Source organism: Neoarius graeffei, chromosome 10, assembly GCF_027579695.1.
Source record: "Neoarius graeffei isolate fNeoGra1 chromosome 10, fNeoGra1.pri, whole genome shotgun sequence".
In the NCBI taxonomy this organism is placed as follows: domain Eukaryota; kingdom Metazoa; phylum Chordata; class Actinopteri; order Siluriformes; family Ariidae; genus Neoarius; species Neoarius graeffei.
In genome coordinates, this window is record NC_083578.1 from 86,490,292 (window position 1) to 86,513,908 (window position 23,617).

A 23,617-nucleotide genomic window follows, 5' to 3' on the forward strand; every position below is an offset into this window, starting at 1 on the left:
CGTGGCCGGCGAGGGCCTTTCTGTGCAGAGTTTGCATGTTCTCCCCGTGTCCGCGTGGGTTTCCTCCGGGTGCTCCGGTTTCCCCCACAGTCCAAAGACATGCAGGTTAGGTTAACTGGTGACTCTAAATTGACCGTAGGTGTGAATGTGAGTGTGAATGGTTGTCTGTGTCTATGTGTCAGCCCTGTGATGACCTGGCGACTTGTCCAGGGTGTACCCCGCCTTTCGCCCGTAGTCAGCTGGGATAGGCTCCAGCTCGCCTGCGACCCTGTAGAACAGGATAAAGCGGCTAGAGATAATGAGATGAGATGTATTAAGGAGAAAAAAAGTCAGACAGGCAGGATAAGTTCCCAACACTGCTACTTGCTTTCTTTTTTTTTTGTCATTTTATTTTTTCAGACTGTTCCAGCCTCAAACAAGAACATTTAAGCACTTAAACTTTGGGGGGGGACCCTCCATGAATCTATATTTCCACTATTGGGCCAGATGGTCTGCATTCACCAGGGATAATATTTCAGATCTTCAAACAGAGGGGATGAAACCACTGAATTTTGTAATCACAGCTTGGTGAGTAATCAAGTGATAATGAAATCGAACGCTGATGCCCCGTGTTTATTTATTTTTTACAACAAAGCACTTGGTGAGATGGCACAACAGTTTGGAGTAGACACGTAACTGTGGCAAACAATCAGGTTTTTGGTGGCTACTGCCTCATAGAGGCGAAGCGAGGCAGTAGCCACTATGCCATTGTTTTGTAGGAACGTAAGAATGAGTGTAACAATGGCGCACTGCACACGCGCATACGCATAAGCATTACAATCACCAGAACAGCAAATCGTGATCTCGCGATACGAACAGTTGATAACGCGTCATCAAAAGGTACACAGTGCAGTTACAGTCTTCGTTCGCAGGATCCGTTCTTACTTTCTGTTCCAAAAGGTCTAGACTGAATGGGGGGAGGGCATTTAATTAGGGCCCGAGCCCTATGGGCGAAGGCCCTATTGTTCTTGTAAGAGTTCACTATTATTATTCTTCCGTCTTCTTCTTCTTCTTCTTCTTCCGTCTTCTTCTTCTTCTTTATTTTTCTCCGCTGTTGGGCCATTTTCGGGGCGCTTGCCATGGGCGAAAACGCACGAAATTTGGCACCAGTTCCGAGAATTGCCACCGCTACTCAGAACCAGAAGCCCAAACTTGGCCGGGGCTCAGGGCCTCCATAGCGCCCCCTAAGTCGTTGTGATTTTGGCCTCCCGCATTAAGGTGCCTGGTTGCCATATAGTTTGTAGTAGTGGCATGCAATTTGGTACCCATATGTATCTCACTAAGCCGGACAAAAATGTAATGCCAATGCATTAGCCACGCCCAACAGGAAGTGAGGTTATTTCACTTTTGTGCGAAATGCATGGCCACGAAGACGGCGCAACTCCTCCTAGACCGTTCATAGGAATGTCACCAAAATTGATACACATCATCTACAGACATGGCTGACAAAAGTTACTAAATACGTTTCACGTAGGATTAACCGTTCAGAAGTTATACATCAATCAATTTTCGATGCAAAATTTTACATGCTTAAAAATTCATAACAAATCTTCTGATTGCTCAAAACTGCTCATACTTCACACGCAAATCACTCATTGGGCTTCTGACATGTTACCCAATTTCTGTGATATTTCGCCACTGGGGGCACTATTTTTGGGCAAAAATTCGAATCTTTCCTCAATTTTGGTCAAACTTCACGGCCACCCTCTTACTACCTCCCATGTCATGTATACCACGTTTTGGAAATTTTTGTCCATGGGGGGCGCTGTTTTAGGCCGACGCAATTGCTCCAAAACGGGTTTTTGGTAAATAATTCCATAATGCTTTTCCTTCACACCACTTCCTTGTGAGAGTACGTTGCTGTTGTAGACACTTATTTTTCCAAATCATAATCGCTCATGTACAGCATAGCACCACCTACTGACATGGGAAAAACCAAAAAATTTATTCTTCAAAAATCTATATCTCATCTTCTATTTACTCAATTGTTATCAAACTTCATACGCAAACTCTTCATAGCTCACCTGACGTCTACGCCAAATTTTGTGCACTTTCGCCCCTGGGGGTGCTGGTTATGGCAAAAATGATATTGCAGCTTCTGATTTGTCAAACTTGCCAAGCAAACTCTTTACAAGACCCTTATTGGGGCGCTTGCCATGGTCGACAACGCACGAAATTTGGCTCCTTTTTCTTAGACTGCCACCGCTACTGAGAACCAGAAGCCCAGATCCAGGCGGGCCTCAGGGCCTCTATAGCGCCCCCTAACTCGTTGTGATTTTGGCCTCCCGCATTAAGGTGCCTGGTTGCCATGTAGTTTGTAGTAGTGGCATGCCATTTGGTACGCATATGTATCTCACTATGTTAGGGTTTTGCTGGGATTCGAACCTGGTTCGTTGGTGTGATAATCCAGCAAACCCCCACTAGGCCACCAGGGGGATGACTCAAATGCAGAGGCGTGAGGCGGAAGTAGAAAAAGAATCAAAAGGTTTATTTAAACTATATACACTATATACAGGGCAAAACAAAAGACAAAAAAAAAACAAAGAGTATAATCCAAAAGAAAAGCAAAGTGCAAAAATACAAAAGCTAAGAAGATCAAAAAACACAGTACAAAGGAAACTGGAGATAAACATAACAGCACAAAGACTCCGTGACAAGAGGACTGAACTCAGGGGTATAAATAGACAAACTAATTAAGGACACAGGTGAAGATAATTAGGCAATTAACACAAACACAAAACACAGGAACAGTGGCGGCCTCTAGAGGCCAAAATAAACACGACATGAAAAGGAAATAACAGCGGCCTCTAGAGGCCAAAACAGTCCAAGTCCTAACAGGACCCCCTCCTCTAGGAGCGTCTCCTGACGTTCCCAGGGCGATCCGGATGGGCCGAATGGAAGTCCCGACACAGTTCTTTATCTAGGACATCCCGAGCAGGAACCCAGCAGCGCTCCTCAGGACCATAGCCCTCCCAGTCCACCAGATATTGCAAGCCGCCACGGACCCGGCGGGAGTCAAGCAGGCGATTCACAGTGAACACAGTCTGCCCCTGGAAGATGCGGGGGGGTGGGGGGTTCCTAGGGGCAGGGGCATACGTAGATGTCAGTACGGGCCGTAACAGGGAAACATGGAAAGTGGGGTTGATCCTCAGAGTCCGGGGCAACTGGAGCCGGTAGGAGACAGGGTTCACCCTGCGCACCACCTTGAAGGGGCCAATGTAGCGAGGAGCAAGCTTGCGGTTCTCCACCCGCAGTGGAAGGTCCTTAGTGGACAGCCAAACACGCTGCCCAGGGCGGAAAGCGTGTGCAGGTCTTCTATGGCGGTTGGCCTGAGTCTGGTTGGTTCTGGAGGTCTGTATGAGGGTCTTCCTGACCTTGCTCCAGGTCTTGCGACACCGTCTCACATATTGGTTGACCGAGGGCACCCCCGCGTCCTCCTCCTGGTCCGGGAACAGAGGTGGCTGGAACCCGAATTGGCACTGGAATGGCGACAGCTTGGTGGCCGATGACTGCAGGGTGTTGTGGGCGTACTCCGCCCATGGCAGCCAGGTGCTCCACGATGTCGGGTTATCCATAGCCAGGCCTCGCAGGGTGGTTTCCAGGTCCTGGTTGAGCCTCTCCGTCTGACCATTGGACTGTGGATGAAACCCAGAGGAGAGGCTGGCAGTGGCTCCGATGACCTTGCAGAACCCGTGCCACACTCGGGAGGAGAACTGGGGCCCTCGGTCTGAGACGATGTCCTGTGGAAGACCAAAGACTCGGAAGACATGATTAAACAAAAGTTTCGCAGTTTCAAGAGCAGAGGGGAGTTTGCACAGTGGTATGAAGCGGCAGGCCTTGGAGAATCTGTCAACTAAGACCAAAATGACCGTGTTACCTTGTGACTCAGGGAGACCCGTGATAAAGTCGACTGCCACGTGGGACCAGGGACGCCGGGGAATGGTCAGAGGATGCAGGAGACCCTGGGGACGCTGTCGTGGGTTCTTGGTTCTGGTGCAAACCTCACAGGACAGGACAAATGACCTTACTTCCTTCTCCATGTTAGGCCACCAGAAGCGTCTTTTCAGGAAGTCCAGGGTCCTCCGAGCTCCCGGGTGGGCGGTGAGAGGGGAAGAGTGACCCCACTGGAGAACCTTGGCCCGGGCTTGATGTGGGACGTACAAGAGGCCTGGTGGCCCCGTCCCAGGACCGGGGTCCTGGCGTTGGGCTCGTCGGACAGCCTCCTCAATACCCCAGCGGACAGGGGCCACAATCCGGGACACAGGGATAATAGGCCCGACTTCATTCTCCCTGTTAGTGGCAGAGAACAGTCTGGACAGTGCGTCAGGTTTGGTGTTCTTGGAGCCGGGGCGGTATGAGAGGGTGAAGTCAAACCGACTGAAAAACAGGGCCCACCTAGCCTGTCGAGGGTTCAGTCTCTTGGCTTGCTGGAGGTACTCCAGGTTCTTGTGGTCAGTCCAAACCAGGAATGGATGTTGTGCTCCCTCCAGCCAGTGCCTCCACTCCTCAAGGGCCAGTTTGACCGCTAGCAGTTCTCGATCCCCCACATCGTACCGGGACTCAGCAGGACTCAGGCGGTGGGAGAAGTAAGCGCAGGGGTGCAGCTTTCCTTCCGAACGTTGAGAGAGCACCGCGCCGACACCACTGTCCGAGGCGTCCACCTCCACGATGAATGGTTGGGAGGTGTCCGGGAGAACCAGAATGGGTGCCGTGCAGAAGCGGTCCTTGAGGTCTTTGAACGCCTTTTCTGCCTGAGGAGACCAGCCATAAGATCCACCTGTCCCTTTGGTGAGGTCAGACATGGGTGCTGCCACAGAACTGAAGTTCCTGATGAACTTGCGGTAGAAGTTAGCGAATCCTAAGAACCGCTGAACCTCCTTAACGGACTTGGGAGTAGGCCAATCCCGGACGGCCAGGGTCTTGGCAGGGTCCATTTGGAGTTGGCCTGTCCGTACAATAAATCCCAGAAAGGAGACCTTGGGAACATGAAATTCGCATTTCTGGGCCTTGGCGAACAGATTGTTCTGTAGCAGCCTCTGGAGAACCTGGCGGACATGGTGGCGGTGCTCCTGCACGGTCTTGGAAAAGATAAGGATATCGTCGAGGTAGACAAAAACGTATAGGTTAATCATGTCCCTTAAGACGTCGTTGATTAGGGCCTGAAAAACAGCTGGTGCGTTGGTGAGTCCGAAGGGCATCACCTGGTATTCGTAGTGCCCAGACGGGGTGTTAAAGGCAGTCTTCCACTCGTCTCCCTGTCGGATACGGATGAGGTGGTATGCGTTCCGTAGGTCCAACTTGGTGAAGACGGTGGCGCCTTGGAGCAGGTCGAAAGCTGTGGACATCAGCGGAAGGGGATATCGGTTGCGCACAGTGATCTTATTCAGGCCCCTGTAATCAATACATGGTCGGAGCCCCCCATCCTTCTTGCCGACAAAGAAGAAGCCGGCTCCAGCAGGTGAAGTGGAGGGTCGAATAAACCCAGAGACCAGGGCATCTTTGAGGTATTCCTCCATGGCCTTGCGTTCTGGCTGAGAGAGTGAAAACAGTCTGCCACGAGGAGGGGTAGTCCCAGGGAGCAAGTCGATGGCACAGTCGTAGGCCCGGTGCGGAGGAAGAACGGCGGCCCTGCTCTTGCTGAATACCTCCTTGAGATCCCAGTACTCTGTGGGAACTTGAGATAACTCGGTGAGATCAGGGGGCTCGGCAGGAGACACAGGAGAGCTAGAGAGCAGACAAGAGGCATGGCATGCAGGGCCCCATTCCACAACCTGGCTTGTTACCCAGTCTATGCGAGGGTTGTGGCGAGTAAGCCAAGGAAGGCCTAGAATAACTGGGAACTCAGGTGAAGGAATCAGGTGCAGGGATATTTCTTCCTTGTGACCTTGAGACTGGAGGAAGACTGGAGAAGTAACTTGAGTGACTCTTCCATCACCTAACGCTTGGCCATCGAGGGCAGACACAGACAGAGGGACTTCAAGAGGTGCAGTAGGTATATTGATGCTTTGGGCGAAGTGAATATCCATAAAGTTCCCAGCCGCCCCTGAGTCTATCAAAGCTTGACAAGAGTGGACAGACTCACCCCAGGAGATGGAGACCGGGATGTAGATTCCTTGGCCAGGGAGTCTGGGAGAGAGGGTAGGCCCCGTCACAACCCTCCCTCGGCTGGACGGGGCGGTCCTTTTCCCAAGAGTTCGGGACATGATGCTCGGAAGTGACCAGGCTTGCCACAGTAGATGCAGCACTTGTCCCTCCTTCTGCGCTCCCTCTCAGATGCGGAGAGGCGAGTACGACCCACTTGCATGGGTTCTGGACAGTCACTGAAGGAGGTAGACGGTCTCCAGGTAGAGGTAGGGAGGCTGGGGGGGCTCAAGGCTTGGTGGCGTTCTCTCATCCTGTTGTCCAGACGAATAGCATGTGAGATGAGGGTTTCGAGGTCACTTGGGCATCCAATAGAGGCCAGACCGTCCTTGATGGGGTCAGACAGACCATGGTGGAAGGCTGACACCAGGGCAGTCTCGTTCCATCCACTTACTGCTGCGAGTGTTCGGAACGAGATGGCGTAATCTGCGACGCTTCCTCCTTGCCGGATGGACATGAGCTTTCGGGCTGCGTCGGTACTGATGTCTGCCTGATCGAAGACCCGAAGCATCTCTTCAGAAAACAGCTGGAAATCAAAGCACTCAGGTCCCTGTCTTTGCCAGATAGCAGTAGCCCAGGCTCGCGCCTTACCAGCTAATAAGGTGATCACAAAGGCAATCTTGCGGCGATCCGTAGTGTAGGTGGTAGGCTGAAGCTCAAAGGTGAGTTGACACTGGGTAAGGAACTCTCGGCACTCACTGTGCTTGCCGTCATACCTCTGTGGTGCAGGAAGGCTGGGTTCGTGAGGTGAAGAAGGCAGCATTGCAGGAGGCACTGGAGCAGGAGTGGGAGCTGGATCAGGAGCAGGAACTGGATCAGGAGCAGGAACTGGATCAGGAGCAGGAGATGCAGGCAGAGATGTCAGCTGTGCCAGGGTTTTCCCAATTTGCTGAAGCAGTTCCTCGTGGCGAGCGAGGGCCTCACGTTGGCTGGTGAGCGTACGTCCATGAGCGTCCATGGTCGCTCCGAAGCGTGTCAAAGCTGCCATAATTCCCTGAAGGTTGGCCGGGTAGACAGTTGAAGCAGCCTCTGCTGAGTCGGTCATGACGGAGTCTTTCTGTTAGGGCTTTGCTGGGATTCGAACCTGGTTCGTTGGTGTGATAATCCAGCAAACCCCCACTAGGCCACCAGGGGGATGACTCAAATGCAGAGGCGTGAGGCGGAAGTAGAAAAAGAATCAAAAGGTTTATTTAAACTATATACACTATATACAGGGCAAAACAAAAGACAAAAAAAAACCAAAGAGTATAATCCAAAAGAAAAGCAAAGTGCAAAAATACAAAAGCTAAGAAGATCAAAAAACACAGTACAAAGGAAACTGGAGATAAACATAACAGCACAAAGACTCCGTGACAAGAGGACTGAACTCAGGGGTATAAATAGACAAACTAATTAAGGACACAGGTGAAGATAATTAGGCAATTAACACAAACACAAAACACAGGAACAGTGGCGGCCTCTAGAGGCCAAAATAAACACGACATGAAAAGGAAATAACAGCGGCCTCTAGAGGCCAAAACAGTCCAAGTCCTAACACACTAACCCGGACAAAAATGTCATGCCAATGCATTAGCCACGCCCAACAGGAAGTGAGGTAATTTCACTTTTGTGCGAAATGCATGGCCACGAAGACGGCGCAACTCCTCCTAGAACGTTCATAGGAATGTCACCAAAATTGATACACATCATCTACAGACATGGCTGACCAAAGTTACTAAATAGGTTTCACGTGGCATAAACCATTCAGAAGTTATACGTCAATCAATTTTCAATGCAACATTTTACATGCTTAAAAATTCATTACAAATCTTCTACTTGCTCAAAACTGCTCATACTTCACATGCAGATCACTCATTGGGCTTCTGACATGTTACCCACTTTCTGTGATATTTCGCCACTGGGGGCACTATTTTTGGGCAAAAATTCCAGTCTTTCCTCAAATTTGGTCAAACTTCACGGCCACCCTCTTACTACCTCCCATGTCATGTATACCACATTTTGGGAATTTTCGTCCATGGGGGGCGCTGTTTTTGGCCGACGCAATTGCTCCAAAACGGGTTTTTGGTAAATAATTCCATAATGCTTTTCCTTCACACCACTACCTTGTGATAGTGCGTTGCTGTTGTAGACACTTATTTTTCCAACTCATAATCGCTCATGTACAGCATAGCGCCACCTACTGACATGGGAAAAACCAAAAATTTTATTCTTCAAAAATATATATCTCATCTTCTATTTACTCAATTGTCATCAAACTTCATACACAAACTCTTCATAGCTCACCTGACATGTACGCCTAATTTTGTGCACTTTCGCCCCTGGGGGTGCTGGTTATGGCAGAAATGATATTGCAGCTTCTGATTTGTCAAACTTGGCAAGCAAACTCTTTACAAGACCCTTATTAGGGCGCTATTATTATTAGGGCCCGGGCACCGTACAGTGCGCGACCCTATCGTTGCCATGTGTCCAATTCTGTGCTTTGGCGCCATTGCGGGAGTAATGTCTCTTGCCAAAGAAGCTGTGGAAGGTATTTCGCGGGGACGCATGCCCCCGCCCCCCTTGGCCGCTGGCGCGAGGGCCCGTCGAGGCCGCTTGCGGCTTTAATTTTTTTTTGCACCTGCTGCTTGGAACCAATTACAGACTGACCTGAAACTTAAGGAGTCAGTCTCATTACATGTACAGTTGTGGTCAGAAGTTTACATACAGTGACATGAATGTCATCTTGGATATGAATGTCATGGCAATATTTGGGCTTTCAGTAATTTCTCTGAACTGTTCTTTTTCTGTGGCAGAATGATTGTACAGCAAACATCTTTAATTAAAAAAAAACACTAGAATTTGGTGCACAAGTTTTAATTTTCTTTGGGTTTTCTGAAATCAGTACAGGGTCAAAAATTTACATATGCTTACTTAGATTATTAACTCAGAGGTGCTGAAACTTCCAAAATGTCTCTTATCTTGCCAAGGCCGAGGTCTCTTAACTTCCTGTTAGTGATCATGATTGACTACAGCTGGTAGCTACTCTGTGCTTTCATAAAAAGGGTTTGTTTACAGCACTCATTGGATTGACCAACACACAGTAAAATGGGAAAGTCCAAGGAGCTCAGTGCAGATCTGAGAAAGAGGATCGTAGATATACACAACTCCAGAATGTCTCTTGGAGCCATTTCTAAAACAACTGCAAATTCCAAGATCAGTTCAAGCAATTGTATTCAAGTTATTGTGAGGTGTAGTCACTTTGCCAAGCCACTTTGCTTCAAGAAAACCCAGACTGTCACCCTGAGCTGAAAGGAAATTGGTTTGGGTGGTCAGGAGCCACCATGGCACAGCTGCCATGAACTGGAAGCTGATGGATCACTGTCTACAGTTCAGAACACCATGGACTAAGAGGCTGCTATCCAAGAAATAACCCCCTGCTCGAAAACTGACCTTCACGCTTAACTGAAGTTTGAAGCTGAACATATGGACAAAGAAAAAGCCTTCTGGAGGAAAGCTGTATAGTCAGATGAGACAAAGATTGAGTTGTTTGGCCACAATGACCACCATGTACAGAGGAACACTGTACCAGCTGGTGGTGGTGGTAGGATCATCATGCTCTGGGGCTGTTTTGCTGCCAGTGGAACTGGATGGAATCATGAAGGAGGAGGACTACATCAGAATTCTTCAGCATAAACCATCAGAAACTTGAACACGACTTGGGAGTTACAACAGGACAATGAACCCAAACACGCATCAGAGCTGGTTGCGGAGGATAAAGCAGGCTAATATTAAGCTTAAAACAAGTCCTGACTTCAACCCTATTGAAAATACTGTATATGGACCGGGCTTATAAGCCGAGTCCACTGAACTCTACCAATCCTACCATGAAGAGTCATGAAATATCCAACCAGAATTCTGCTGGAAGCTTGTTCACGGGAAACAAAAATGTTTGGTCAAGGTGAGTCTTGCAAAGAGACATTTTACCCAAATATAACGTGTGCTGTATGTATAATTTTGACCCTGTGTTGATTTCAGAAAACCCAAAGAAAATTAAAACTTGTGCACCAAATTCTAGTGTTTTTTTTTTATTAAAGATATGTGCTGTACAATCATTCTGCCACAGAAAAAGAACAGTTCAAAGAAATTACTGAAAGCCCAAATATTGCCATGACATTCATATCCAAGATGACATTCACGTCACTGTACGTAAACTTCTGACCACAGCTGTATATATACTATATTTACTGTATGGACATGGTATCAGAAAACAATTTTATTTATAAACAGTAGCCACATGTACCCATCGGGTACCTATTTGATCTTAGCTGATGTGAGTGAAACTGTGGGCCTGTTTGAAGGCCGCAGTGGGCCACGTTTTTTTTTTTTATTATTATTTTTTTGAACAAGGCACATGTGAATGAATCAGTATCAGTCACAGAGTCATTCCTGTAATTCAGTTTCTGATCAACTCCGAACCGCAAAAGCCAGAGCGTTCCATTTCCTTACAAATTCACAAAAGATTTAATTCATGATTATCAAAAACACACTTTTACGTGGGTGGCACGGTGGTGTAGTGGTTAGCGCTGTCGCCTCACAGCAAGAAGGTCCGGGTTCGAGCCCCGTGGCCGGCGAGGGCCTTTCTGTGCGGAGTTTGCATGTTCTCCCGGTGTCCGCTTGGGTTTCCTCCGGGTGCTCCGGTTTCCCCCACAGTCCAAAGACATGCAGGTTAGGTTAACTGGTGACTCTAAATTGAGCGTAGGTGTGAATGTGAGTGTGAATGGTTGTCTGTGTCTATGTGTCAGCCCTGTGATGACCTGGCGACTTGTCCAGGGTGAACCCCGCCTTTCGCCCGTAGTCAGCTGGGATAGACTCCAGCTTGCCTGCGACCCTGTAGAACAGGATAAAGCGGCTACAGATAATGAGATGAGAAAGTATCCGGCGTTTACCTTGACACTTTGTGCACTACTGGCATTATCTTAACCAGCTTCATGAGGTAGTCACCTAGAATGCTTTTCATTTAACAGGTGTTTTTTTTTAACGAATTGATTTATTTTTTATTATTTATATTTTATTTAATTAACAATTATTGAAATTTCATTATTAAAATACAATTTTAATCATTAATGAAATTAATTTTAAGAAATTTAATTACATACATTTATTAAATTTGTTTTTAAACCTTTATTCTTCAATTAACAAGTGTGCCTCATCAAAAGTTAATTAGTGGAATTTATTGCCTTCTTAATGTGTTTGAGATCATCAACCATTTTATATAACAGTTATTCCACGAAATCGAGTCGTACATGAACTGATAGCTGACGAGGTGCGTAGCACTGAGTGGTCTATAAGCCATGTACGACGAGATTAAGTGGAATAACTGTTTTATTCGATCCACATTCACTGGATTTTCTTTTATTTTTTGCAAATTCGATAAATAAAAACTTTATATAAAACATCTGACAATCATTTCTGCTTAGAATGTAAACAAACTGGCGACATGACAGGAGCAATTTGTGAAAAAAGCGATAATTCTTGAAAAATATAAAAAACGACATTCTTACCATCAAATACTTTCATTCCACATTTTGTTGCTTTTTTGTGTTTGGGGTTTTGTTTTCAAGTCGAGTTTTTATTTCGTCCTCAGTTGGTTCAGCAACACTCTCCACCATTTTGTTTTTCTCTACTCATGGGACATGAACTGATATCCTAGTAGTAGAGTAGCCAATCAGAGCGTGTGATTGCTCATATCCAGTGAATGTGGATAGAATATTATGTATAAAATGGAGCTTTTTGGCAACAAACAGTCAAGCTGGGTTTGGTGTAAAAAGAAGGACGGCTATAATGAAAAGAACCCGATCCCAACTGTAAAAACATGCTGGAAGTTCTGTGATGTTTGTTTTGGGGCTGCTTTTCCTCCAAAGACCCTTGAAACCTAGTTAGGGTCCATGGCTTCATGGACTCCATGAAATACCAAGACATTTTAAATCAGAATCTGGCTGCCTCTGCATTTTCCATCTATCCATTATCTATAACCGCTTATCCTGTACAGGGTTACAGGCAAGCTGGAGCCTATCCCAGCTGACTACGGGCGAAAGGCGGGGTACACCCTGGACAAGTCGCCAGGTCATCACAGGGCTGACACATAGACACAGACAACCATTCACACTCACATTCACACCTACAGTCAATTTAGAGTCACCAGTTAACCTAACCTGCATGTCTTTGGACTGTGGGGGAAACCGGAGCACCCAGAGGAAACCCACGCGGACACGGGGAGAACATGCAAACTCCGCACAGAAAGGCCCTCGCCGGCCACGGGGCTCGAACCCGGACCTTCTTGCTGTGAGGCGACAGTGCTAATCACTACACCACCGTGCCGCCTGCCTCTGCATTTTCGGAAGCTAAAACTGAGTCGTCATTGGATCTTCCAGCAGGACAATGATCTCATGTCCAAATCAACACAAAATGGTTCTCTGAGGACAGAATCATCTTCTGCCCTGGCCATCTCAGTCCCCTGAACTGAACCCCAGTGAAAACCTGTGGACGAGCTGAAGAGGAGAGAGCACAGAGGGTCGAGGACCCTGGATGATCTGGAGAGATTGTGTAAAGAGGAACGGGCTCAGATGCCCTGCTCTGGATCTCCAACCTTATAAGATGTTATAGGAAAGACTCAATTAATTTCAGTGTGAGATGAAGCGACTTCACCAAAAGGTGGATTTTTTTTCCTCACCTTTTTACTGATCTTGACAAGGGGTGCCAATAATTGTGGAGGGCACTTGAGTATGTCGTTAGCACTGACATACAAGGCTGGACTATAGAAATATAATATTTCTTTTAGAAATCTACAGCTTTTTACTTCTCTCCTGTCTGAAAAAGGGAAGCTGACAGATGTGTTATTTCATCGTGAAATGTTAACTTTGATGTTTGACTGAGATTTCACACCCTGGCATTTATCACCCTGACCAGTTCTTCTCTTCTTTTCCCTTGAATGCATCTCTCTCTCTCTCTCTCTCTCTCTCTCTCTCTCTCTCTCTCTCTCTCCCCCTCTCTCCCCATCCCTCCCTCCTAATAGATGGATTGCCATAATGACTGCTGTCGACAGTTCACACTGTTTTTTTAATCTGTTTTTTCAGCCAAGTGGACGTCTCCCACATGGAGGTTTTCAGACAGGCAGTCATTAGTAACAAGAGGATTTATTCAATGAGTTCTTAGACAGTTGAAGGACTGAGTTCAATATCACAGGAGACTTCAGGAGCAGAGAGAACACTGCAATCTGACATTTGCCACACCCTCTTCCCTTTGTTCTACAAGTGGACACTTTGGTGATGGAGGGGATGCGCACTGATACACAGTGGGACTGGTGATGCTGCTGCTTTAGAAGCAGAGATTTGATTCAGACAACCTTGTTAGATCGATTGGAGAGGAGGGAAAACCCAGCGCTTCATTGCACACAAACTGATGCACTTCTGTAGCGTTTGTCAGAATCCTCAGGCAGAGCAATCGAAGAACGTCTGCAAGTTCCTGCAGAGGAACAACAAGCCTTATGACATTAGTGAGGCAGGAGGGGAAAAAAAGTTATTGGCTTTGTCTCCTTTACAATAGATGTAATCTGTAAATGTAGAGTAATATATCATGTCCTTGAAAGGTTTGCAAACACACACACACACACACACACACACACACACACACACACACACACACACACGTAGTAGCAGAGAAGGTGACCTCACTGATGGAGATCTGCTTTTAACAGTATAAATGTGTAAGAATGCACCAATGGTGTCATTAAATGTGATTAAAGGTGCAGTATGTAATTTTACAAAGTGTTACTAGACTACTACTATTATTAATAATAATAAAAATAGAAGAAGAATTTGTCACACTTTAGAATTTAAAACAAAACATAAAACAACTCCTGTATTCACACCAAGTATGATTAAATGTGATTAAAGGTGCAGTGTGTAATTTTAAAGTGTTATGAGACTACTACTACTACTACTACTACTACTACTACTAATAATAATAATAATAATAATAATAATAATAATTTAGAAACACTAAAAAATGTTTTAACTGTATTCACATCAACAGTGTGATTAAAGATGCAGTGTGTAATTTTACAAAGTGTTACTAGACTACTACTATTATTAATAATAATAAAAGTAGAAGAAGAATTTGTCACACTTTAGAATTTAAAACAAAACAAAAACAACTCCTGTATTCACACCAAGTATGATTAAATGTGATTAAAGGTGCAGTGTGTAATTTTAAAGTGTTACGAGACTACTACTACTACTACTACTACTACTAATAATAATAATAATAATAATAATAATTTAGAAACACTAAAAAATGTTTTAACTGTATTCACATCAACAGTGTGATTAAAGATGCAGTGTGTAATTTTACAAAGTGTTATGAGACTACTACTACTACTACTAGTCTCGTAACACTTTGTAAAATTACACACTGCATCTTTAATCACACTGTTGATGTGACTACAATTAAAACATTTTTTAATGTTTCTAAATTATTATTATTATTATTATTATTATTATTATTATTATTATTAATTTAGAAAACACTTTAAAAATGTTTTTAAAAAACTGTATTCACATCAACAGTGTGATTAAAGGTGCAGTTGTCAGAGTGCAGGTGCTTACAGATGACAGCGCAAGGGAGAACAGGGGCTTCGTAAACTGCAGACTGAGCCAAAATGAAGAGCAGGAATCGTAGTCAGAAAACAGGCGAAGGTCGATCGATCAGCAAACAGAGCAACGTAGGGAAAACAATAAGACAAAGTCAAGACTAAACGTAAACACTGGTCAAACATAGAAAGTTGGGCAGAACTCAAACAGCCCAGTAAAGTTAGGCACAGAACACTAAACAATACTTCGCACTGACGGTCTGTGAGAGCTGAGTGTACAACCCCGATTCCAAAAAAATTGGGACAAAGTACAAATTGCAAATAAAAACGGAATGCAATGATGTGGAAGTTTCAAAATTCCATATTTTATTCAGAATAGAACATAGATGACATATCAAATGTTTAAACTGAGAAAATGTATCATTTAAAGAGAAAAATGAGGTGATTTTAAATTTCATGACAACAACACATCTCAAAAAAGTTGGGACAAGGCCATGTTTACCACTGTGAGACATCCCCTTTTCTCTTTACAACAGTCTGTAAACGTCTGGGGACTGAGGAGACAAGTTGCTCAAGTTTAGGGAGAGGAATGTTAACCCATTCTTGTCTAATGTAGGATTCTAGTTGCTCAACTGTCTTAGGTCTTTTTTGTCGTATCTTCCGTTTTATGATGTGCCAAATGTTTTCTATGGGTGAAAGATCTGGACTGCAGGCTGGCCAGTTCAGTACCCGGACCCTTCTTCTACGCAGCCATGATGCTGTAATTGATGCAGTATGTGGTTTGACATTGTCATGTTGGAAAATGTAGTGTCTCTTTGTTTCCCTCTTATAGGTAATAAGACAAAACAATAACAACAACAACAACAACAACATTGTTTCCTGTCCTGAAATATGTATTTTGACTCCCTCTGACTGTTACAGAGCGCTGATACTGGAGACTCCTTCCATAAACACATTCCTCACAGAAAACTTCTTTATGTTCTGTTTACATGGAGCGACCACCAAAAACGTCCCTGTCTAATTTATTATTCCCCGCCCGGGGGATATAGAACCGGGTTCCCTCCGTCCATCCGGCTGTCTGTCCTGTCACATATTCGTTTCCAGGCCATATCTTTAAAACTACTGAAGATATCTTCATGAAACTTTGTATACATATCAAGCAACATGTGAACTGGTGCCTTTTGCTATTTTGGAGTTTTGAAAAGAAGTATTTTTCAAATTTTTACATAAAAAATAGATTTTGATTTAGTTTCTAAGATAAATGTTCGTTTCCGGAGCATATATCCAAAACTATTCATGATATGGATGTGAAACTTGGTATACATATTAACAAGGTGATGTAGAGGTTGGGGCGGCACGGTGGTGTAGTGGTTAGCACGGTCGCCTCACAGCAAGAAGGTTCTGGGTTCGAATCCAGTGGCCGGCGAGGGCCTTTCTGTGCGGAGTTTGCATGTTCTCCCTGTGTCTGTGTGGGTTTCCTCCGGGTGCTCTGGTTTCCCCCGCAGTTCAAAGACGTGAGGTTAATATGGGACGGCCTTGGGCTGAGGTGCCCTTGAGCGCGGCACCTAACTGCTCCCCGGGCGCTGTTAGCATGGCTGCCCACTGCTCTGTGTGTGTGTGTGTGTGCTCATTGTGCATGTGTGTGTTCACTGCTTCAGATGGGTTAAATGCAGAGAGGAAATTTCACAAGGGTGTGATGAATAAAGTTGTGCTTTCTTCTTCTAGATGTGCCTTTTCATACTAAGAAATTTGAGAAATTTTAATTTTTCATGTTTCCATGGAAACAATTTCAGACTTAGTCTCTCAGGTTAGTCTTAGGGGTAAGTTTTGTTTCCAGAGCAGAACTTGAAAACTATGAGTGGTACGGTCTTGAAAGTTGGTATATGTGTTGATTAAGTAATGTTTATGTGCCTTTTGATACTAAGAAATGTGAGAAATTTAACCCTTTGATGCAAAACATATGCACACCCCTTCATTCATTTTCCCGCATTCATTTTCCAAGTTATTTCATGCTGACTGAGTTTTATTTTGCTCTATCTTTTGAAATCAATTTATTTTATGATTGAATATTCCAAGTATTTTTTAAATATCTTGTTTTTAATTACCACAAATCATTACTTTAATTTTTTTCTTTCCTACTTTATGAACAAAAATACTTTTTATATTACTACACATGGGTCATCCAAGTGTGATTTAAAATTAAATGTCTTAATACTATAATAATAATTTGTTTCAAGTAATTACTTTAGCAGTGAATGGGGCCAGTTATTTATTTATTAACTATGTAGTTAGCTAAGCCAACTACAATAAAATTAGCTAACTAAAGTAGAATATGTCAACAGCTCGGTAGCTAATAGTAATTACGTGTAACGTTCTGACAAGTAATCTACTCACTCTCAAGGTAACCTAAACATAATCCATTTTTTTCTAAGGTAATGTTAGAACAATTGAAAAACATTCCTTCCATGTATTAGATGGGCAAAGGGCGCTGTGCTGAGCTGCGAAACGTCTGACACAAGCACAATTCACAGTTCCCACCAAACGCTGGAGTAAATGCATGCGGGTCGGTTCTGACCCATGTGTGTAAACTTGATGTAGAATTACAAAAGCTGTGCTTGTTCATAACTTAAGAAAGGAAAAATAAAAATGACGATTTGTGCTAAACAAAAACAAGATATTTACTGCATATTTGGAAAAGTAAATGACAAAATGAATTTATTTCAAAAGTATATCATAGAAACACTCAGCCATACATGAAATAACCTGGAAAATGAATGCAGGTCGTTTTTGACCCATTAAAAGGGTAGTGATACAAAAAGGGTTTTTATCCAAAAAGTAAGAAAGGAAAAAATAAAATAAGGATGTATGATGATCAAAAACAAGTTAATTGAGGAATACCTTGAATACTGAAGGATGGAATTAATTTATTGCAAAGAAATAGAAGATAAAAACTCAGCCGGGTCACTTTTGACCCATGTTTTGCATCAAAGGGTTAAATTTTTAGCTCCCCTGGACCAAAGGTCCGGTGGGTTTATGCCATGGGTCACTGAAACTTGGTATATAGTTGGTATATAGGGCGGGGGATATAGATGACTCTGTCATCTTGTTCCTATAGAAATCAATCAACACTTTCTGACCATTCAGATTTGATAATTCAACAGCACTGTGATCTAAAGTGCAATTATACAACCGTTAGTTCCAGTCGACTAATTGGATTGGATGAGTCATGTTCTCAGAGTGCTGATATTTAGAACAGCACTGTGGCTTCTTTGGGAATTATTCCCATTGATGGAGCAACAATAATTTAATAACTATTACTTGATATTAATTTCTTATTAATAGAACAATTACATAAAAGCGATACTCGCAATCATGCTGTTGTACTGAATATCAGGACTGTGGCCTCGTGCCGAAAGTTCAATCATCGCCATGGCGATGTTCAGTACAGCAGCACTCATGCTCATGTGATATTGCTTAAATATGACCGAATGCCCTGTCTGTAATGTGCCTGGAACTTAGCGGTAGAAAATTTGCACAGCTGTAAGCACATCTGCTCGTCCAGATTATTCACAGCTGATTGAATAAATCTTCAGCTCATTAACACACTGATGCTCGTGTAGTGTAAGTCGTGTCCTTCAGAAGGAAAGAGAAGTGATGCATGTTGGAGATATTATTGATTGTAATTCATTTATCAATTTCTATCAGCTAATAAAGATAACATCCTGTGTGTGTGTGTCCAGTGGTGGTCCAGTGCAACAGAAGGTCCAGTGCAGCAAGGTCACGCCCTCTTTTCCCCTCCATAAGGCTCGTTTAGATTTGATTAGTTTTAATATAATGATCACTGGAGTCTCTCTGGGATTTTAGTTGACGTCATTTTCATGAACACATGTCAGGAAAGATTAAATTATCTTGTTATAACATGAATTATTCTATCCAGGTTCACTGAATATGAGCAATTGTGCACTCTGATTGGCTACTCTACTGCTAGGCTATCAGCTCATATTGCTGGGTTTTTCTTAGAGATTTCACTTCTGGTAAAACAGCTGGTGGTCTAGTAAACCAAAACAGCTGCCGTAGTGCAAACAACTAGTGATAAGTCATCAGAGTACGCTCGTAATCTAGAAGCCACTGCTGGATTTAGATATATTCAGAAGATTGCTATGTGCAATGGAATCGACCCCGACAGTCTGGGAAAGAAGGATTTGTCATACAATCTCGAAAACTACCCTTCAGTCGAGTTCCCCGACATCTCCAACTATCTGGTGTTGCAGACGTCCTTCTACACCGCAAAACAGATGAAAGTGTGGAAGAGTACGGAGGCTTACAACTTTTTTTGTACGTGGTTGGGTAAAGGACTTCAGTATCAAGTCGCTGCCGAATGAATCCTGGACTGTTTTTGCCCGTGTAAGTATTTTTTTAATTTTTAAGCCTTTTGTTCGCGTCTTTCCAACGAAGCGCTGCAAGTTGAAGCATAAACAAAGAACAGTTGGCTTGATTCTGACTTGTGTTGGCTCTTATCTCTCAGCTAAATCACTCACAAAGATCATCAGAAACCCCTTTAAAGACCTGGATCTTAGTTAAACAAGACGGAGAAGTGATCACGGCGCATTGTAACTGTACGGCTGGGGAAGAATTTTGTTGTGACCTTCACGCATATGGACTTTGTGAGGAGGAAACAAAGAAACAGCTGGGGACTTTAGCGCTTCATGACAAAAAAAAGTAGCGTAAAATAACGACACAGCAAGAAAAGTACTTGGAGAACAGTAAGGACGTAGCTGAGAGGGAAACACAAACCTTTCACCAAGTGATCACTGCAAACTCGAGCAGGCTTTGACTCGGCTCCCTTCGATTTCACTGAGAGGTTCGAAAGCCACCTTTCTCAACGTCTTTTTGTGAAATCCTGTGTTCGTTCACCCTTTTTTATTAGTTCATATCGAACCCTGAAGAAACTTTTATCAGTTTCACGGTTTGATCAATTCGAACAACGCAAGCGTAAGGCATTTTTCATGCGAGCGATGCACCTTCTCCGTACAAACGCTTTGTCAACTGAGTTTTGGTTGACCACCAGCTAAAGTTTTGAATAACTAATAAGATGGATGTGATGTCACATGAAACCCAGAAATACCGTAAGTAGAGAAAAACAAAATGGCGGCGCGTGTTACTGAACCAACCGAGGACGAAATAAAAACTCTACTCGAAAACAAAACCCCAAAAATACAATAAAAAAGCAACAAAATAATAAATGGAATGAAAGTATTTGATGGTAAGAACATATATTTTTCATTTTTCAAGAATTATTATTATTATTATTATTATTATTATTATCGCTTTGGATAAAGTTTTTATTTATCGAATTTGCAAAAAAAATTTAAATAAAAATGCTCCATTTCTCAAAATCCAGTGAATGTGGATAGAATAAAACAGTTATTCCACTCAATCTCGTCGTACACGGCTTATAGCACTATCAGCTCATGTACGACTCAATTTCGTGGAATAACTGTTAAATGTTTCGTTACGATAAGTCATCGTGTTATAATGTGAAACATTTTATGTTTTAAGAATAATTTATGTTATAACAAGAGAAATAGTTTCTTGTTATGTGGTAAGTTTGTGTGTTGTAATAATGTGAAAATAACTCGTTGTAACAATAAACTTTTCTCATTATAGCACGATACTGAGCAATGTTTTCTTTTTTCTTGCGTGGCATCAATACACTTCCGTAGTTGTGATTATCGTAGCATCGTAAAGTCCAATAATCAGTCCAAAACCTGATTGCCTCTGCCAGGAGGTTAAAAACATATCCGGCGATCGAATGTAGAAGCTAATGCCTCAAAGATACAGTACCTCCAAATCAACACAGAAACGTTGCTGGGTGATTTGTCGTGGTTGAAATATTGTGCAAAGATCCTGAGCAAATGTTTCCAACCTTATTAGAGATTACAGGAAGAGCCTCAGTGCTGTTATTCTCTCCAAGGAGGCTTCACTGAATGTTAATTATCACCGGGGGCGGACTGGACATCAGGAAGCTCGGGAATTTTCCCAGTGGGCTGTTCCGCTTATCCCTCGCGTAGGCCGAACATTCTGTTTTATTTTCATAGTCACACACACACACACTTGACATATCCTTGTGAGAACCTTCGACTGAAATAATTATTAGCACAGATCTTATGCTTTTTGCTTTTATATCTTTTGAAATAAAACCTACAGCTTTTGTAATAAAGCTGTTTTCCTCGTGAAGGCCAGACAAATGTCCCCAAAAGGTCAAAACTGTCAGATTTTCCTGTCCTTATGGTGACATTTGATCCTCACCGAGATATAAAAACGTGACCCTTCAACTTCCCATCCCCGCCTCTCAAAACACACACACACACACCTTTATGTAGACCACTACTGCTGTCGCATTGTCTCTCTCTCTCTCTCTCTCTCTCTCACACACACACACACACACAGCAGAAAGCAACTAATGCCCAAAGCAATGCTACTTAAAGGAGCTTTAATAATTTATCAACATATCAAGGAAATAAATGGACAATGATCCCACGCTCTGTGTGTGTGTGTGTGTGTGTGTGTGTGTGTGTGTGTGTGTGTGTGTGTTTCTTTCTTTGTTTCTCTTTATGGATGTTGTTACCATAGTAACCGAAGCTCTCTAATAATTCAGCAGGTCTAAATGGTACTTCTCTCTCTCTCTCACACACACACACACACACACACACACACACACACACACACACACACACACACTGTCTTTTTTATCGGCTTTCCCATATATTGTAATTCTGTTTTTATTTGCAAGCAGTCATACGCACAGCAAAATGACTGAGCTGGAAAACAATCCACCATCTGCAAACATTGCAAAATTGTGTGTGTGTGTGTGTGTGTGTGTGTGTGTGTGTGTGTGTGTGTGTGTGTGTGTGTGTGAGCTGACTGTTTCATCTGTTGTTTCTTTCTCAGTCTCAAAAATAGCAATGTGTCTGCTTGCTAAGCTGCTAAACAGCAGGCTCAACTTTTCTGAAGAAGGTCGCGACAGATAGACATCTAGATCTATAAATAAACAAAAACAAACCCAGAAAGATCAAACATACCTTTATTTGTGCAATTTGCAATATTTACCAATTACAGTGAAAAATTAATAGGTTATACTCATCATGTAAAATAAAGTTATGGATTCGGTTCCTGACCACCACTGCAGCTCTGAGGGGATATGGATAAGTTTGAGGTGTCAGTTACGCTCTTTATTGTTCCACTGATTGGCGGTTGGTTCAGAGGTTCCGTCCCTTTGAGAGATCTCCCAGTCTTCATAAGGAGAAACTGTGTGTCCAGGGGAGACAAGCAAAGAGTGCACTTTCCAGTAAACGTTCAGATGTTTCTGTCTACACAAATCCTACCCTGCCACACTCCCATTTACTCCCAGAGACACACAGCATCTGGGTGTGGTCCAAAATGACATGTTAAACACTTGACTCATATGGGCCATAGAAGCTCATAAAAACCCATAGAAGCCCAGGGAAGCCCAAAGAAGTCCCTAGAAGCTTATAGAAACCCACAGAAAGCCATAGAAGCCCATAGAGGCATAAAGAAATCCATGGAAGCCCCATAGAAACTCATAGAAGTGAAGAGAAACCCAAAGAAGCCAATAGAAGCCCATGGAAGCCCACAGAAGCATATAGAAACCTTTGCAAGTATACATAAATCCATAGCAGCCCCGTAGAAAGCCACAGAAACCCATAGAAGTCCATAGAAGCGAACAGTAACCCAAAGAAGCCAATAGAAGCCCATAGAAACACACAAAAGCATATAGAAATCAATAGAAGCCCACAGAAAGCCAGAGAAACCCATAGAATAGAATGCCTTTATTGTCACTGCACAATGAAATTTAGTGTCACAGGAGAGCAAAGCCACTGCATATATACACGCTGCCACTCTTGGGTACTTCAACCCAAGGTCGTCCGATGTTAACCTAACTGCATGTCTTTGAACTGTGGGGGAAACCGGAGCACACCCACACAGACATGGGGAGAACATGCAAACTCCACACAGAAAGGCCCCCGTTGGCCACTGGGCTCGAACGCAGAACCTTCTTGCTGTGAGGCAACAGTGCTAACCGCTTACACGGTGTAAGTGGTTAGACACTTGACTCATATGGGCCATAGAAGCTCATAAAAACCCACAGAAGCCCAGGGAAGCCCAAAGAAGTCCCTAGAAGCTTATAGAAACCCACAGAAAGCCATAGAAGTCCATAGAGGCATAAAGAAATCCATGGAAGCCCCATAGAAACTCAATAGAAGCTCATATAAGCCCATAGAATCCCGCAGAAACTCATAGAAGATAATAGAAACCCATAGAAGCCCTGAGAAGTATACAGAAATCCATAGAAGCTTCATAGAAACCCAGAGAAATGCATAGAACCCCATAGAAGACCACAGAAGCCCATAAAAAGCATACAGAAACCCAAAGTGTTTAACTGTTTCTATATGCTTCTATAGAAGCTTCAATAGAAGCATATAGAAACCCATAGAAGTGAAGAAAAACCCAAAGAAGCCAATAGAATCCCATAGAAAGCCACAGAAACGCACAAAAGCAAATAGAAATCAATAGAAGCCCATAGAAACCCGCAGAAACTCATAGAAGATAATAAAAACCCATAGAAGCCCTGAGAAGTATACAGAAATCCATAGAAGCTTCATAGAAACCCAGAGAAATGCATAGAACCCCATAGAAGACCACAGAAGCCCATGAAAAGCATACAGAAACCCAAAGAAACCTACAGAAGCCCATAGAAGTCCAGCATCATATGAATCTGGAGGTTTAAAT

General features: G+C 43.5%; 1 protein-coding gene across 1 annotated transcript in view; it reads left to right on the top strand.

The window, feature by feature from the left end:
- asic1a (acid-sensing (proton-gated) ion channel 1a) overlaps positions 1-23,617 on the top strand; it is a 71,960-nt gene that overhangs the window by 19,757 nt on the left and 28,586 nt on the right. The gene's annotated exons all lie outside the window — the stretch shown is intronic.